General features: G+C 39.7%; 1 pseudogene across 5 annotated transcripts in view; it reads right to left on the reverse strand.

Annotated features, from left to right (window-relative positions):
- Positions 1–16189, reverse strand: part of LOC149028483 (pentatricopeptide repeat-containing protein At5g15010, mitochondrial pseudogene) — a 37704-nt pseudogene that overhangs the window by 12839 nt on the left and 8676 nt on the right. Inside the window, exons 2-3 of one of the 5 annotated variants that reach the window (XR_016170229.1) lie at positions 9908–11861; positions 9742–9803 (exon numbers count right to left, since the gene is read on the reverse strand). The exons of 2 other annotated variants lie outside the window; for them this stretch is intronic. The product of XR_016170229.1 is annotated as a pentatricopeptide repeat-containing protein At5g15010, mitochondrial pseudogene, transcript variant X2 (transcript). Of the gene's footprint in view, positions 1–9741; positions 11862–16189 lie in introns of all 5 variants that reach the window. 2 more of the 5 variants (XR_016170230.1, XR_016170227.1) reach the window with 2 other exon arrangements.

A 16189-nucleotide genomic window follows, 5' to 3' on the forward strand; every position in this document is an offset into this window, starting at 1 on the left:
TTCGGCCAAATTGCCTACATCCACGGAATAATACCCTACCTAGGGTTTCGTATATTACTCAATACACTCTTAGATATTTTGACTGCTACAACAATCCAGGAACACCAATCCCTGTTATAGTCTAAAATGCAATTCAGACAAGGGCACCAACCCCAACCCCCTAGACAAGCTCCAACTTGCTAGGTCACATTATTTTGACTGCTACAACAGTCCAGGAACACCAATCCCTGTTATAGTCTAAAATGCAATTCAGACAAAGGCACCAACCCCAACCCCCTAGACAAGCTCCAACTTGCTAGGTCACAATGTAAACCAATAATTCAAGCTCCCCAAATTACATTCATGAGATAGATTCTTCATCACTAAACATAACCTCGAAAATAATAGACAATCACTTGTGAATACGGGTTACCTCAACTTGTGTAAGATGCATGGTAACAATACTTGTTTCTCTTTTTCTCCAACTCTTTTTTTTTTCTTTTCAATCTTTTTCAGTTTTCTCTCTTTAAAAAAGCCATACAACCATGTTCCCTTCTTTTCTTCTGCTGCTTCTCTTTTCTTCTCTTTCACTTTCTTTCTTGTTCAGCAAAACAAAAGACTTCTTATTCCCAAGCTTCAGATCTCCATAGCCAACCAACGTCTTCTGGTTCGACCTCCACACTATTCCCAAGCTCCTCAAAACGTCCTCTCTTTTGCTGGAGTTTGCTCTCCTTTTATAGATTAATTTAACTCAGAGTTTGAATCAAACTCAGAGTTCCTATCTGACTTAAACAAGGAGTGTTTTAACGTACAAATTGGACTAACTTCGAGATCTCCAATGAACAATCACACCGTTGGATTTGAAGATCAAGAAGTCGTGAAGCTCTCCTCCAAAAATCGGCTCAATCGGACACTGGATGACCATCTGATGAAGAGGTTGATCAAAACTGGACAGAGACCCTCAAAAACGGGATTCTTGAGTTTTCTTTATTTGAATTGGATTCTTTCTCTCGGAACCTTTTTGTGTGTTGCTGTACCATATCAAAACCCACTTAAGTTGCCAACAATGACAACACCTTCATTTTAGGCCAATGGAACAACAATCTTTATGAGTGGAATATTGAAGATGTGTAACATGCGTTTAAATCTATAAACAGAACAACAAACCTTGTTTAAAGAAGAATAAATAAATAGCACGTTAAAACATAAGATCCCAAACACCCATGGTTCCAAATTCCCAAATTGAAGACCCTTGAATCCCTGATTGAGCCCTAAACTCTAACAGCCTTCACCTTCTAGCTCTCTCTTTTTATATTTTAACCAAACATCCTCAAATGATCAAGCCATGAGTTTGAGTTGCAGTGTCAAGTTCTCTCTCTCTCTCCATTGTCCAATGCTTAAGCCCAAATTGCATCAATGAGTTCTTTCTTTCTCCGTCAAAGGCCCACGCTCAAGTTGCAAAGGGTGAGTGCCAGCACCAATGAATTGCAGCATTAATGTTGTAGTTGTCATGGTGGATCTGCGAACCAAGGCAATGGAGGGCCCTGGATAAAAGGCAACCAAACCAACCTTTGCAAAGGTGGGGTGGGAAAAAAGGGGTGGGAAAAAAAACATGTGGGTCCCATGTGTAGTGGGGTGAGGGAGAAGGAAAGGAAAGGAAAGGGTTTTGTGGAAAAGTGATAGGATGGGTCCCACTTTTTACTTTTCCCAACTTTCCCACCAAATATGTGGGGTTCTAAAATGGCATGGGGTGGGAAAGTTGGGCTGCCACATCCCAAGTAACCAAACAATCTACCATTTTGGGATTTAAAGGAAAAGTGAGAAATCTACACTTTTTTCAAGAATTTTCCCACCCCTTTTTTCCCACCCCACCTTTATTCCAGCAAACAAACGCAGCCTAAGGAGACTTGGTGCGGGTGGGGGGGAGATGGATTGGCAGATTTCAATCCCTAGACCCTTTTTACCTTTCTTCTCTATCATCATTCCCAAGTGATTTCAGGCTGCTCTCTGGCGGCTAAGGGCAAGATCTACTTCCATGTCTCTCTCTGCCTTATGTTCCCTCTCAGGATCTTCTCTCTCGTTTTGTCTCTTTCTGTCTCTCTCGACCCCTCTCTTCTTTTCTTGTCTATCTGATTGAGATGGCCAGGGGCCAAAGCAGGTTACTGCTCATCCTCTTTCTATCTTTCTCTTTCACTGTCTTTCCCTCTCTTCTTTTTGTCACTCTCTCTTGCTCTTTCTCTCACTGTCTCTCTAGTTCTCTTTCACACACTCTCTTCCTTCTCCCTCTAATCTGCCTGAGATGGCTACCAGGATAAGTGATCTATGTTCCACCTTTTTGTCTCTCTCTTCCCTCTCTACCTTCTTTCTCTCTTTCTCTTCTTTCCTCTCTTTGTTCTCTCTCTTTTACCTGAGAATAGCTGGGAGTCAAAGCATGTGTATCCCTCTAGGAGAAGGGGGACTCTGCATGTTTCGTCTCTCTCATTCTATCTCTCGTCCTCTCTCTCTCTCTCCTCCTAGCTTCCACCTACTCTTCCTCTATCTTCTTTTCTTCCTGCTTCTTTCTCCCCATGCTGAGAGCCAGCCCGAGCCCTCCTCCCCTGCCCCTGACACCTCTGTTGTGCTACTTCTGCTGATTGATGCAAAGCTTCTAAAGTCTACTCTCTTAAAGATCTGGTCACGATGAAGATGAAGATTTTGCACTCACTGTAACCTCTTATGAGATTTCTGATATTAGGGCTTATAATGTCAACACTAATTCAATGCTTTGCTATCCTTGCTGTGTCAAGAAGAAAAAGAAATAGTTAGCTTTCTAGGTTTGGCTCAGTTCTGCGCAGCCTCTTGGCCTTGTACTTTGGTCCGTTATTGCCTAATGCTTCGTATCCTCTTTCTTTTTGTGCACCCTTTTAGGTTTGTAAGGCTTGGTGCCGCATATTGAGCAGTCTTGGTTTTCTTTGTATTTTCCTCCCCACTTTGGTAATGAATTTTTTATTCATCTAAAAAATTTATGTAATAATATATAATTGTCAACAGTTGTGGCCTTTATACCTCAAAGCAATACTTTAAAATAAAATATTGCTTCAATCTAATGGAGTAATTTGGGGTTCTTTCCCATGTATGATTATGTAGAATTTTTTTTTTATATGCAGCATTATTTGCCTAAGTTTGGTTTCAGCTATCAAATGAATGTTGTTGAGAGTTGAGAATTGAGTTACCTAGGTGCTCAAGTAATTGAGTTTCTATTTTTAGAGAAGACTCCTTGGTGCTGTCAGTTAGAGTGGTGGTTACTTGGTGTGCAAGAATCTAGACTTTAGAAGTTTCCTTTTCAATTACTTTCTAATTTCAGCTTACTTTTTGTGTTTCTTTCCTTTTTGGACAGATTCTCTTGCTAGTTTGGTCTGTTCTTTCTTTGTAACTTTGTTTCTATTTTTGGGAGGAAGTTTACTTGTCCTCCAAGCATGTAACTTGAAGGTTTTTATTATAAATAAGAGGTGCCAGTGATTCTAGAGAGGTCTGGTCCAGAATTGCAGGGAAGTGGTTCTGTTTTCTCTCTTCTTCTTCCACTTCTTTTTCTTTGTTTCTCCTGTAATTGTTGTGACTGAATTGATTCTAAGTGTGTGATTTCTAACATGGTATTAGAGCGCTAAATTGAGGCATGGGTTGGTAATTTTTCCCTGCAGTTTTGAGAATCCACAGTAGTGTCTATTCTTCTTTCTCTTCTCCCTTGTTTCTTTCCCTTCTTCATCTGTCACAACAGTTGCTGCTTAGTTTGGTTGCTTTTGAATCAGACAACAAACTAAATGAAGAACTGAATCTTCAAGATCTTGTTCTGCATCTAATTCATGCCTGCTGCAGTAGCATATTTTGAGATTTATTCAAAAATCTGTGCAGTGTCTTCCAGTCTCATGAAGATGGCAGGATGTTAAACACCTGTTCTGCTACTTATTACAAGAGCTCAATGCATAATAGGAGTAGTTCCGTGGTCTTCTCCTCAAAAAGTACGCCCAAAATAGTTGGTGGAACCCGTTTTAGAAGTTTTTTTTTTCTTGTGATCTGAAATCTGCCCTTCAGATGCCCTTGATCTTACTTGATTGGTCTCTAATTTTAGGGTAGTTGCTGCTATGCCTCAGTTAATTGGCTATTTATAGCCTTGGTTAGTTCAGGTTTATTTGCATTGCTTCTTACCCTGTTTTTGGGTTATGCTGTTGTTTTTGTTAGTTGAGCAATTTCTTGCTGCTACCTATCCTGGTTTACCACTACTGCTTGAAGTCGATGGGGTTCTCCTAGCTTTTTATTGCCATTTTGGTTGGAAGAAAAAGAGTTTCCATCTTCTTGATGTTAGTCACTTCATGGTAAAAGATCTAGCTCTTGAGTGAGAGCTCGCCACTTTGAAAAACCGAGAACTCGACCGAGATGGTGAGATCTCAGTTGAGATGTATGATCTTTTTGGCATCAACTCTGTGGCCCATCTCAGTAGATTTTAGGATCTCAGCTGGGCTGAAACTTGGTATTTAGCCTATTGAAGATTTGTTGAACACATTGGTGGCCTTGGATTTGTGAGAAATAACCTTAAGTATATTTTCTAAGTTAAACCTATGTGTGAAACCTAAATGCTGCACGATTGGGGAATTCAAGGTTAGACAAAATGTAATGTAGAACATTTAATGCATATAAATGAAAATCTAGTGTATCAACTACCAAATACATCAAAGAACTTCAATGTCTTCAAAATTTACAACCATTAGAAGTTTTAGTAGCTAGTAAGTCATAAATCATAATCCATATGTAGAGGATTCAATCTCTGTACTATGCCAAGGCTCGAGGTTAATGGTGAGAAAGATCTCTTTTCTTGCTGGCTTTGAAAAACCGCCTTGAGGTTGAAAAAGGATTGGCGGATCACCTCTCAGAAAGGGAGGACAGAGGGGCACCATGCAAGAGTCGTGGATGAGAATATGGGATCAAATTACAAAAATTCAATCAAGATCTTCTTTAGCTACTCCACCACCAACTCCAAGCTCTCCAGCATCAGCTCCACCACCAGCTCTAGCAACACCACGACCATGACGTACACTGGTAGCTACACGTCAGCCCTCCATCTCCATGAGGTGGGCTACCATATATTCCCTCATAGGAGTAGGGACAACACGACACATGGCTGTATCACAATACCCACTAGCCAAGTGTTGCTCGTATCGGCGTTTTCCTTCATAGAGGGCTCTCTTGCGGTAGTTGTATATGCTCCTCTGGCCTCTTGGATCCGTAGGGACTTTATGTTGCCACACAATACTATTGTCCTTCATGCCTATAAATAAAAATATAAAGCCACCTCACATATTCAATTGAAATCAATGGTAAGGACTTAGAGTACTACATTAGTTGTACATAAGTAACACAATTGCACATGTCAAAGTCTCAAGTTTGAATATTGAAATTTGATGATTGGTTTACTTGTTGGTAACTTGGTATCACTAAGCATTCTCCATCAACTGATTCTAAATTATGGCCACATATGACTCCCAAGTCAACTCATCACCGTAGTATGTCACATATCGGTTTATGTGGCTCCGTTATGTCTCCATGTCAACATATTGGAGGGATAGCACTTTAGGGTAATCGTCAATCGTGGGTGGGTGAAAGAGCCATTGTTGTTCTTGTTGTTCGTGCTGCTGCTGAATATATGGGTAGGGGTTTCTAAATCATTCAGCCAACAGCCCACCTTCATTCCCATATGCATACTCTCCAGGTGCAGGTTCTTGAGGAATAACATAATTTCCATAAGAAGAGTACCCAATATAATCTGAACCGGTGGTGTGATCCCCATATAGGTACTTTGATGACTGCCAACTGGCCAAACTCTATTGTTGTGAACCATTGTGATTAGATTTATGCTAATGCTCCCCATGTTTGATACAAGATCATGCATGCTCACATCATCATTCCTCTATCCCTAGTTTGATCTGGTCTTCCTACTCCTAGTATAAGTCTAAGCGGCAGAGGAACCGCAGTCCATATCTTGTGTCACATGTGTCGGATGACTCGGACCTGGTGGAGGTGACTCTGTTTGCTGACTAGCCTGACTTCCACCAGCAACACCACCAGCCTGACTGGCTCCATAACTAGAAGGATGACTTGGAGGGATGGTATTATTGACATCATCTGAACTCCCACTACTAAAGCTCACCTTAGCTGTCTCAAGTCAACCAGGTGGCTCCACAAATGGTACACTTGGTCCTGTTAATACAACTACAAGAGCCTGACCACCTCATCAGAAGACATGTGCTCAGCCACAACATTTGGGCCTATGGCAGCAGCAATTAAGGGTGTTAATTCGGTACGGTACCAATAATTCGGTACGACATAGTACCGTAACAAATTTTAAATCCTCATACGAAACCGTGCCGTACTGAATTTATATGGTACGGTGTGAAAACAGTATTTTTAAAAATGGATCGATACAGTTTTGGTACAAAATCGGTACAAGAAAAACGGTAAGGTTTAATATATGGTACAGTATAATTTCGGTTTAAAAAAAACCCATTCTTCTAATCTTCTTCACTTACAACCTAAGAGTGTTAATGGTATTGGTTGTGTAACATGGTCTTTTAGTTAATATTTTAACAGTTTAGATTCACAATATATGAAGAAGAAGAACAATATACTTATATTCTTCATAGAGTATACTTTCAATCTAAGCTTTCTTTATTTGAAGTTTATTTTTCTTTTTCTCTTAACAATTGGATCCAACCCAGGAGTAATGTCAAGATGGATTGGGCCTTAAATTGGGCCCAAACCAACCTAGATATAAGGGTGTCAAATTCGGTATACGATAATTCGATACATATTGACGGTATACTACCTAAAAGAGAAACCGTATCGTGTCGAATTCAAAAAACGGTTTCGGAACATACCGTACCAAATTTGAAAACGGTGTGGTTTGGTACTGTATAACGGCTTCGGTACACAATTGACACCCTTAGCAGCAATAGTAGAATCCAGTTGCCCTCCTGACCCATCTAGTAGTGGGCCACCCCGATCCCTAACCCACTAATATCATCCTCCTCATCCTCTGCAGGGGGCTCGTGGAATATATCAGTCAACTCGATTGGTTCTTGACCTTGGTCATCTATATCATCTTGTATGTGCCCTACTCTTAACCTCATGTTGTAAAGCACATACACTAAGCCCTCGAGCCTCTTACTCCCCAATTTGTTCCGTACCTTACTATGGATGAGAGAGAATGTGCTTTAGTTCCTCTCGCAACCAGAGGATAAGCAAGTCTGTGAGAGGACCTTAATTGCTATGTCTCTGAGATTTGGCAAAGTAAATCCATATAACACCCACCAATTAGCTGCATAACCAAATATAAGAATGCATTAAATAAATCTTAATTCTTAATACTTATAACTTATATAAATTATAGGTTATAGTCTTACTCTGTCTTATGGACTTATCCCTTATAGTAATGGACTACTTAATAGGATCAGTTTTATGCCTAGTTGCAACCGCAAAAGGCTTTCCAAAACTCTCAGAGGCATTATTGAACTCCCTGATCTGTACACCAACTGTTCAATTATTGTATTGTATATGCAATAATACAAGAAGCTGAAGAAACAAATGAATAAGTTCTCACCTCTCCATTAATTGTCCCCTACATGACGGGATCTAGCATGAGCTTCTCCACCACGTTTTGCACCGCATTCATCAACTTTACATTAAGCCCTAGATAATTCTTGTAGTGGTACTTTGCGTTGAGGTAGTAAGCTTGTATTGTGAAAATAAAAAATTTGGTTAGTAAATAAGTTGTTTACTTGTTATAAATTATAACAATGTAAATTAAAGTATAAAACAAAAACTTAAAAGTGACTCACCAGCCAAGTGCAAAGGATGCATTAAGTGCAATTCCCATCTATCATCAATGATCCTCTCTTAGGATTTGAAGGAGGAAGGGGCAGCAACACTAACCAACTCCTTCATTTGCTGAAGGGTAGCATATATATGGGCCATTGTGGGCTTCTTCTCCGAATGCACCATCCTTAAAACAAACATAATAGGCTCTAAAATGCCCACTGTCCTATTCAACTACCTCTAGGAGGAATCATCAGCAATGGTTCATTGGACTACTACTGCATCAGGATGGCTAGATCCATGCCAACTAAGCCATTCCTCACTTGCAAACATATGCTGAAGACTCACCATTTTTCTTCTAGAAGCTTTTCAGAGCCACATAGTTGGTGGTGAATCGAGTCAATCCAATCTTGATTAAATCACCCTTACAGTGGTTCCTCATCATCTTCAGCATATAACCATGGTTATAAATAAAATTACTGACCCTTCTCGCCCTCTCAACCACACCATTGATCGACTTCCTCTTTCCTAAGTCCTTCAAAATGAGATCAATTGAGTGTTGCACATGGTGTCCAAAAGAGGTGGATCCTACTCTTCTTCTTCATCAACATTTCACCAGCTTTCTTGAAATTAACACCATTATCCATGACAATTTAGACAATGTTGTTTGGCCTTACCTCGAAGACCACCTGCCTAAGAAGCTTGTGAAGGTAGTCAGCATCTTTGATTTTATTTAAGGCATCCACTAACTTAAGGAAGGTTGTCTTTCTATTGCAGTTCACTATGAAATTAATGATAGACTGTTTAGTAGGACCAGCATCCATCAGCCATGATAGCAACACCATATGTTGCCCATCGTTCCTTCAATGAACCAATGTATTCCTCCACCTCCTTCTTCACTTTTGGTAAATATTTATTAATCACTTCCAAAGTTGTTAGGCCTTCAACCCCTACACCTGCCCTTGCAACTGCATTGGTCATCCCTTGGTAGTATGGTGTGTTGACTACATTGGTTGCAATATTGTTGTAGAGCATGAATTTGCTGATCGCCAACCTAGCTTCCTCCTCCCTACAGACTTCTTTACCTCTAGCAAACATATATGGGATGCTTCATTGATAGGTGCTTAATGCCTGAAGAGGTAGGATCTTGGCCAAATGTGGCATTGTAATGTGCAGTCTTCCTCTTCCTTTTAGTCCTCCTACTTCCCCTACTTCCGTGAAAACTATGTCTAGGTGGCATGGATGCCCTTGACCCCAAACCACCTGCTCCTCTTGTCTGTTCATACTACCTCACATTCTCAAAATGTAAGGATTGTCTGCTAGCTTCCATTCCAGCCTTCATCTATCTCCATTCGGACTATGACTTAATACCTAGTCTCCTTCTCCTTTCCTCATTGTCGTCTGACTCCTCATCAACGTCAACAAAAGGTCTTTATAGCATTGTATCCTCAAATTCCCTTTGCTTTTGTGCCCGATCATCCTTTATTTATCTCCTTCCCTTTTAACATTGCTGCAATTGCTTGTTGCACTTCATAAGGAGCCTTGGGACACTTGGCAACATCTTTGTAGCCACCAACCAAGTGTTGCTTTAATCTGATTAAACCACTAAAATTCAAGGTCTTGAGGCAATACTTCCATCAAGATTTTTTTCTTGTCGGCAATCAACGAATCCCATGCTGCCAAGCAATGTCCTAGGCCCCACTACCAGTGCCATTCCCACTAGTTGCCATTTAAGCTACAACACTCAAATACATAAGTGAATGTTCCCAAATAATCAATCATTAGAATAATCCTTAGATAATTAAAAGCATGTAAAAACAATTTATAAAACAACAAAACACACACTTTGTTCTAAGATAACATATATACAATGCTCAAAGATAGAATATAAGTAATTAAATATATAATGAATTAACTTACCCTCAGAGGCGGATTACCACGGAACGACTGGAACTCCCAATGGCATCCCTAAATGCCTTCATCTATAATATATAGAGGAAAAAAAAAACAATAACTAGGTTAATACTTAAATTACTTCATAATTTAGTGTAAATTATGAATTATGAATATCAAATCACAATCTCACCTCCATAAGGATGACTGCCTGTTTAGATGGATCAGGTTCCAACCTCTCCAATATAATTTGGACGGCATCTATCAAATCTTGCCTCATCTCAAGCATGTCTTTGTAATGGTATTTGGGATTTAGATAGTATGTTGTGTAAGAAAAAGCAAAAATAAGAGGGAATAAGTCAATACTTAATAGTGTGATAAATTGATAATAGGATAAAAATTGAATTGATTTCTAAACTTAACAACTCACTAGCCTTATATAATGGAAGCTGCAACATAGACTCCCATCTAACTTGGATGATGTCGAGGATTTTCTTGTTGCTGTGTGAGTAGACCTGAACAACTTGCTGCTTCATCCTATCTACTGCAGCCCACATGTGTGGTATAGTAGGTCTTCTTTGTTAATTTACCATTATTATTCTAAAGACTGTCATCGAGTATGGTCAACTATGCTCTCTTTCTTCTTTTAGATGAAGAGCCCTCCCAACTAAACCAAGATGCAAACATGCTCTTAAGGCCAGTCTTCCTACTCTCAAAGCTCTGTAGTGCTATCCAATTGGTAGCAAATCTGGTTATGCTTGGCTTTAGACACTTGTCCCTCATCCCTCATCATCTTTAGTGCATAGGTGTGGGTATAGATAATGGTGCTAACTTGTCAGGCTTGCTCCACGATCTTTTTTAAAAGCTTAACCTTTCCTATGTCCTTTAGCATTAGGTCAATGCAGTGAGAAACACATGGAGTCCAAAAGAGCCTATATCTATCCATCAAGACATCAATATAAAGTCATAAAATGTATATCAGTATATGTAATATAATATTGTAATATGTAGTTAAAAATAAAATTAATATTAGAAGTAGAAGCATGTTTTGATACCTGGGTTCTCCATCATTTTCAACCCAACTTTCTTATAGATGGAGCCATTACGAGTCACAATTTGGATCACATTCTCCACTCCAACCTCCTTCACCACTTGGTTCAATAATTTGTAAATGTTTTTGTATCCGTTTTCTCACTGGATGCATCTACTAACTTGAGGAACAATGTCCTCCCATCACAATCAATATGAAATTGGTGATGTTTTGTCTAATGGGACCAGTCCAACCATCAACCATCATAGTCACTCCATAATAAGCCCGCATAGGCTTCAATCCATTGATGTACTCATTTAAGTCCTCTTTGTGCTTAGGCAAATAGACATTATATATCTCATGTGGGTAGGCCCTTATACACTACTCCCAGCCCTAGCTATCTCCTCAATCATATCCTTATAGTAGGGCCCTTGGGCTGTATGTGTTGGAATACTATGGTATATAGCCTACTTGGAGAAAGCTATCCCCACTTTCTCCTTCACATTCCCCCATAAGTGCTTCAACTTTCTCTGCTTTTGCTTAGGCCTCCTAAATAAGGTTGGATCATTACGAAGAATCTCAATACTTGGAGAGCAGGATTTTGCTTTGGCTTCTCCTCAAAGGGACTTGGGAGCTGTGTGTGCCTCCCATATTTGTTGGCTCTCTAAAGGACCCACTACCTATAGCCCTCTGCTGCCTCCTTATGTAATCAATCCTCACTTGCTCCCTGTTCATCATCATCGCCCTCCTCATCTATGCGGACTCTGGGTTAGGGTCACATCCATACTCCCCTAGCTCCTATAGATCAAAATCCTGCTCTCTTGGCTCTGGAAGATCATCTAGGCATGCATCCTCAAACTGGTTCCCCCGTATTCCCTTCTCTTTCATTTTTTGCTTTCCCCTCGACAAATATAAGGTCATTGCCTTCTTCACCTTTAAGGGCACCTTGGTGCATCCTGTGACATTTTTATCTCACCCACCTATATGAACCTTCAGTCTAGTGGCCCCATCTTATCCTATTTGTTTCTTGCAGTAATTACATTCACTCTTCTTTCTTCTAGCTGTCAGTGGCCTCCTGTGTTGTCAAGCTATGTTTGACATCTTTAAAAGAGAGTGCCTAATACAAGAAGACAGACTATGTTAGAAAGCTCCATAATATGCTCCAAAAATTACATACATGCTTCTAATACTAATCTTCTATTTTTAAATATTAAACAAAAATTAATTAGTATTTTTAGTATCTAAATAATTTAAAATATATATAAAATACACACTAAGTACCTTAAAAAGCTCTACGACATGCTCCAAAAATTACATACATGCTTCGACTAATACTCTCCTATTTTTAAATTTAAAACAGGAATTAATTAGTATTTTTTTAATAGTTAAATATTTGTAAACTTATTTAAATATCTTTCAAATAAAAAAAAATAGATAATTAACACACAAAAATTGATTCATTACCATCACAGCAAAATGATGTCTCACATACATTAATTTGAAGTTCATACATCTACTATACATACATATTTTTAGCAATATGCATAATTTATAAAATAATTTTTAATAACAGAAAAATGAAAAAAATACTAGGAAGAACCAAAAATTAATTTTGACATTAAAAATTCATGGATCAAAATTCTAGAGTAAACATACTTAAATTTGGAAGCAATCCAAGAAGATTTAAGGCACAAACAAAACAAAAATAAAAAAAATGGGGAAGTTGGTTACTCACCTTGCAAGATTTGAGAAATCCACCAATGGAGGACCAAATCTAGTGTGTGAATGAAATGGAGTTCTAGAAATTAGGTGAAATGAGGGATGAAAGCAAGAAAAATAAAAAATAAAATTCTTCTTCCTGAAACTAGTCAAAATATCCATTGGCAATAGAGGCAAAACTTGCGAAAGCTCGACCTTTCACACAAAACTTGTGATTTATAACCCGCCAAAATAACGTTTCAACAGAAACATATCGGTACCCAAATTTTGGTATGTTTCGACCGAAATCCTTGTACATTTTGGCCTAAACATATCACTTCGGGGAAAAATCTGTAGTTCCATTTCGTTTTCAAATTTTGCAGATATAAGTCAAAATTTCGATAATTTTGACCAAATTTTGTCCATGCCTCTTTCACCACATCCTTCAACAACATATAAATGTACTTCACATTCCTTTTCTTTTTGGATGCATCAGTTGATTTGAAGAACACTGTCCTCTCAAGACAATTCAACATAAAATTGATGATGGACTGTCTAGTTGGACCACTCACCCCATCACACATAACCATCACCCCATAATGCCTTTATAAGCTTAAGACCATCAATGTATGTGTTCAAGTTTTCTTGTGATGTGGCAAGTATACATTGTAGATTTAATATGGGGTTGGCCCTTGCATACCACTCCTAGCTCTACTGATCTCATCAAACATGGCATTTTAGTATGGTCACTGGGCTGCATTTGCTGGAATGGTATGGTAGAAAGTCCATTTGGAGAAAGTAAACCCTACTTTCCTTCACATTAGTCCACATATGCTTCAACTTTCTGCTTGTTCTTTGGGTTCTTAAATAGGCCAGGATCTGAGCAGACAATCTCAACATCTAGATTAGTGGGTGCTCCAGATGAAGACATTGCTTGTTGAGATGGATTTGGTTCTCAAAGCTTTTCTTAATGCTGGACGCCTAGCTTCTGCATTGGAAGTTAAATAAAATATAGGGCTTCTCTGAAGGGGATAGAATGCCATAATTAGAGAAAGCGTAAAAAAATAGAACACTTAATCTTGCAGTCTGTGAGCTGTGTATAGATCTTTCCCTTGCTTAGCCTACACCACCTTCATTCGAGTAATTCTGGGTGCAAGGGGTCTCCTGTCGCTAAACTCACACCTCGGGGCTTCTTTGAATCCCATCCAAGAAAATCCGTCCAATTCTTGTGATAGATCCGTCAAGTGCCTCTCCTTCGTGTTGGTCGCCACCCCCAACCCTGCTCTTTCGTCCCCCAGGAAGGGCCCCAACCCCCCCCCCCCCCCCCCCCGGGAAAAAAGGGGGGCCCCCTCCCGGGATCGTGAATGCTCGATACCAATTGTTAAAACCCTAATAATATTTCCCAAAAATTCATCAAGATGCAAAAAAAAAAAAAACGGTTTTTGGGGGGGGCCCCCCCCCCCCCCCCCCGGGGGGTGTCCCAACAACTCTCATAAAACATTCCATATCCTCTCTATTCACTTGTCCCCCTATTTATAGCAATTACGTTCCTACAATATTAATTAACAGAATCATCCCAATTCGAATAGGACTCTTCAAAAGTAACCTGAATTCGAATAGGACTCTTTAAAAGTAACCTGAATGTAATATGACTCTTCAATCTAATCTTAAAAAGTAACCTGAATACAATAGGACTCTTCAAATTTGCCAATCGTTTCCTTCCCTAGAATTTAGGGATTTGCTTTCCTTGTCGAGTGTAGACTCGTGATACTAGGGACCTGTCAGAAACATATACTATAGCCACCGCAAACTTATTATAGTTCTTACAAAAGTTGAGATTGATGAAAGCAAGAATGCCATAATGAAGCAGGTGGTTAGTGTAATTGCAAGCATGAGAGGATGGCCCCCTTTCCACTGCAGCTTGTGGGTTAGTGACTTTTTGACTTTGTATCATGTTACCTAAAAAGTAAAGCAACTCAAAAGAATTTGACATTCTAAGAATGTTTATTGAGAAAATGGTTATTAATTTTGATATCCAAGCAGATAGTCTTACTTTACATATTAAGTAAACGAGAGTTCTGATTGCACAATGCAACAGTCGTATAGTACAGTTTTTGCATCAGTCCCTAAATAACATAATCTAAGCAACCAAATTACAAACAAATTGGACTTTTTCAACATGACTTGACTCTCAAGACTTCTAAATAAACTAATTTACTAGATTTTGGTCTTCATTATAGCTCAATCCAGGGGTAGGAATTGACCATTCTACCCCTCGGATGGATTCAGCCTTCCTGTTTTACAGTTAGGCTTGGGCCCTTTTTTTTGTGGGGGGGGGGGGAGGGGGTGGTGGCCAACCCAAGACACATCAGCTTTTTTATGCAAACCGGTCTGGGGTTGGCTTCCAGGACCCTTTTTAATCATAATCAGCACTGGTTAGGGTTTCTAGGTGTTTTGGTTAGGGTTTTTATAGGTTCTAACACTGCCCAGGTATGCTGAAATTGAAGGCCCAGATCTGAATTTATATAAGAGTTTAAATTCAGACTCGAAAAATAAAATCCTAGACCAGGTAGGACTGGGGTTTGGGTTTCAGTCAAGGCTAGGAAGGGGCTAGAGTTGGCTGTAAATGAGGGCAGAACTTGAAACCCTGCTGTTCAAGAGTTCAGAAGCTATTCCAAGGGTTTAGGGCTAAGTTTGAGTTCTAAGAATTCTGGAAAATCTTAGAAAATTCTGCAACTCCTTCACAAAGAAGATGAGTTGCAGGTTTTTTAAAGTCCAAAAACTGGGCAGATTTGGGTATAATAATGTTAGGACTCTGTTCTAGGCTTAAGGGCAACCCCAAGGAAAGGGAAAAGGGCTCAATTGGGGCTGGGAATGTGATTTTCCTATTAGGGCTAGGACTGAGGACGTGGGGTAAAAGAAGGGAAGGGGAAGGGGTGAGTTGTGATGGGAAGGGGCTATTTCTAAAGTCTGAACTTAAGGGGAAAGGACTGGGGGTTGCGGCAGAAGTAGAGAAGGCTGGGGGTTGGGGATTGGGGATGGGATCTTCTACTTGAGGACAAGGATCCTGAGTTCTTGAATGTTGGACTGAATGCTTGGAAGCTTGAAGATGCTTGATTACTTGAATTAATGTTGCTCGAATGCTTCGAGCAAATGTGGTTAGGGTTCGGGTTGGGGAATGGCTGCAATTGAAGGAGATTGGGCGGGGGTCTTAACTTACTTGAATGGTGGCGAGCTTGCTGGAAAATCTACAGGTGAGCTTAAGACGTTTATGGTTTTCAAAACTGAAGATAGGAACACTCGAAACCAGCCAGAGGTCACCCTCTCAGGGATCCCACAACTTTCACCAACCAATATTCTCAAACTCTATTTTCATTCAATTAAAGGGGAGGAAACCCTTACTGCTTGGGCTGGAGTGTAATTCTCAAAATTTAGAAATTCTAGCAGCAACTTCATCTTCTTCAAAGCATTCCAGCTGCATTAATTCAAGTAATCAAGCATCTTCAAGCTTCCAAGCATTCAGTCCAGAATTCAAGTACTCAAGATCCTCATCCTCAAGTAAGTAGAAGACCCCAGCCCTTTCCCCTCATTCTCAGACGTTAGAAACAGCCCCATCCCCATCGCAACTCCCCTTCCCCTTCCTTTTCTTCTTCCCATGCTTTTAGTCCTTACGTAATAGGAGCCATATTCCCAACCCCAATTGAACCTTTTTCCCTTACATTTTGATCACTCTTAAGCCTAGAACAC

Source organism: Hakea prostrata, chromosome 1 (assembly GCF_041222555.1).
Source record: "Hakea prostrata isolate BN-2017 chromosome 1, UWA_Hpros_2, whole genome shotgun sequence".
NCBI lineage: Eukaryota > Viridiplantae > Streptophyta > Magnoliopsida > Proteales > Proteaceae > Hakea > Hakea prostrata.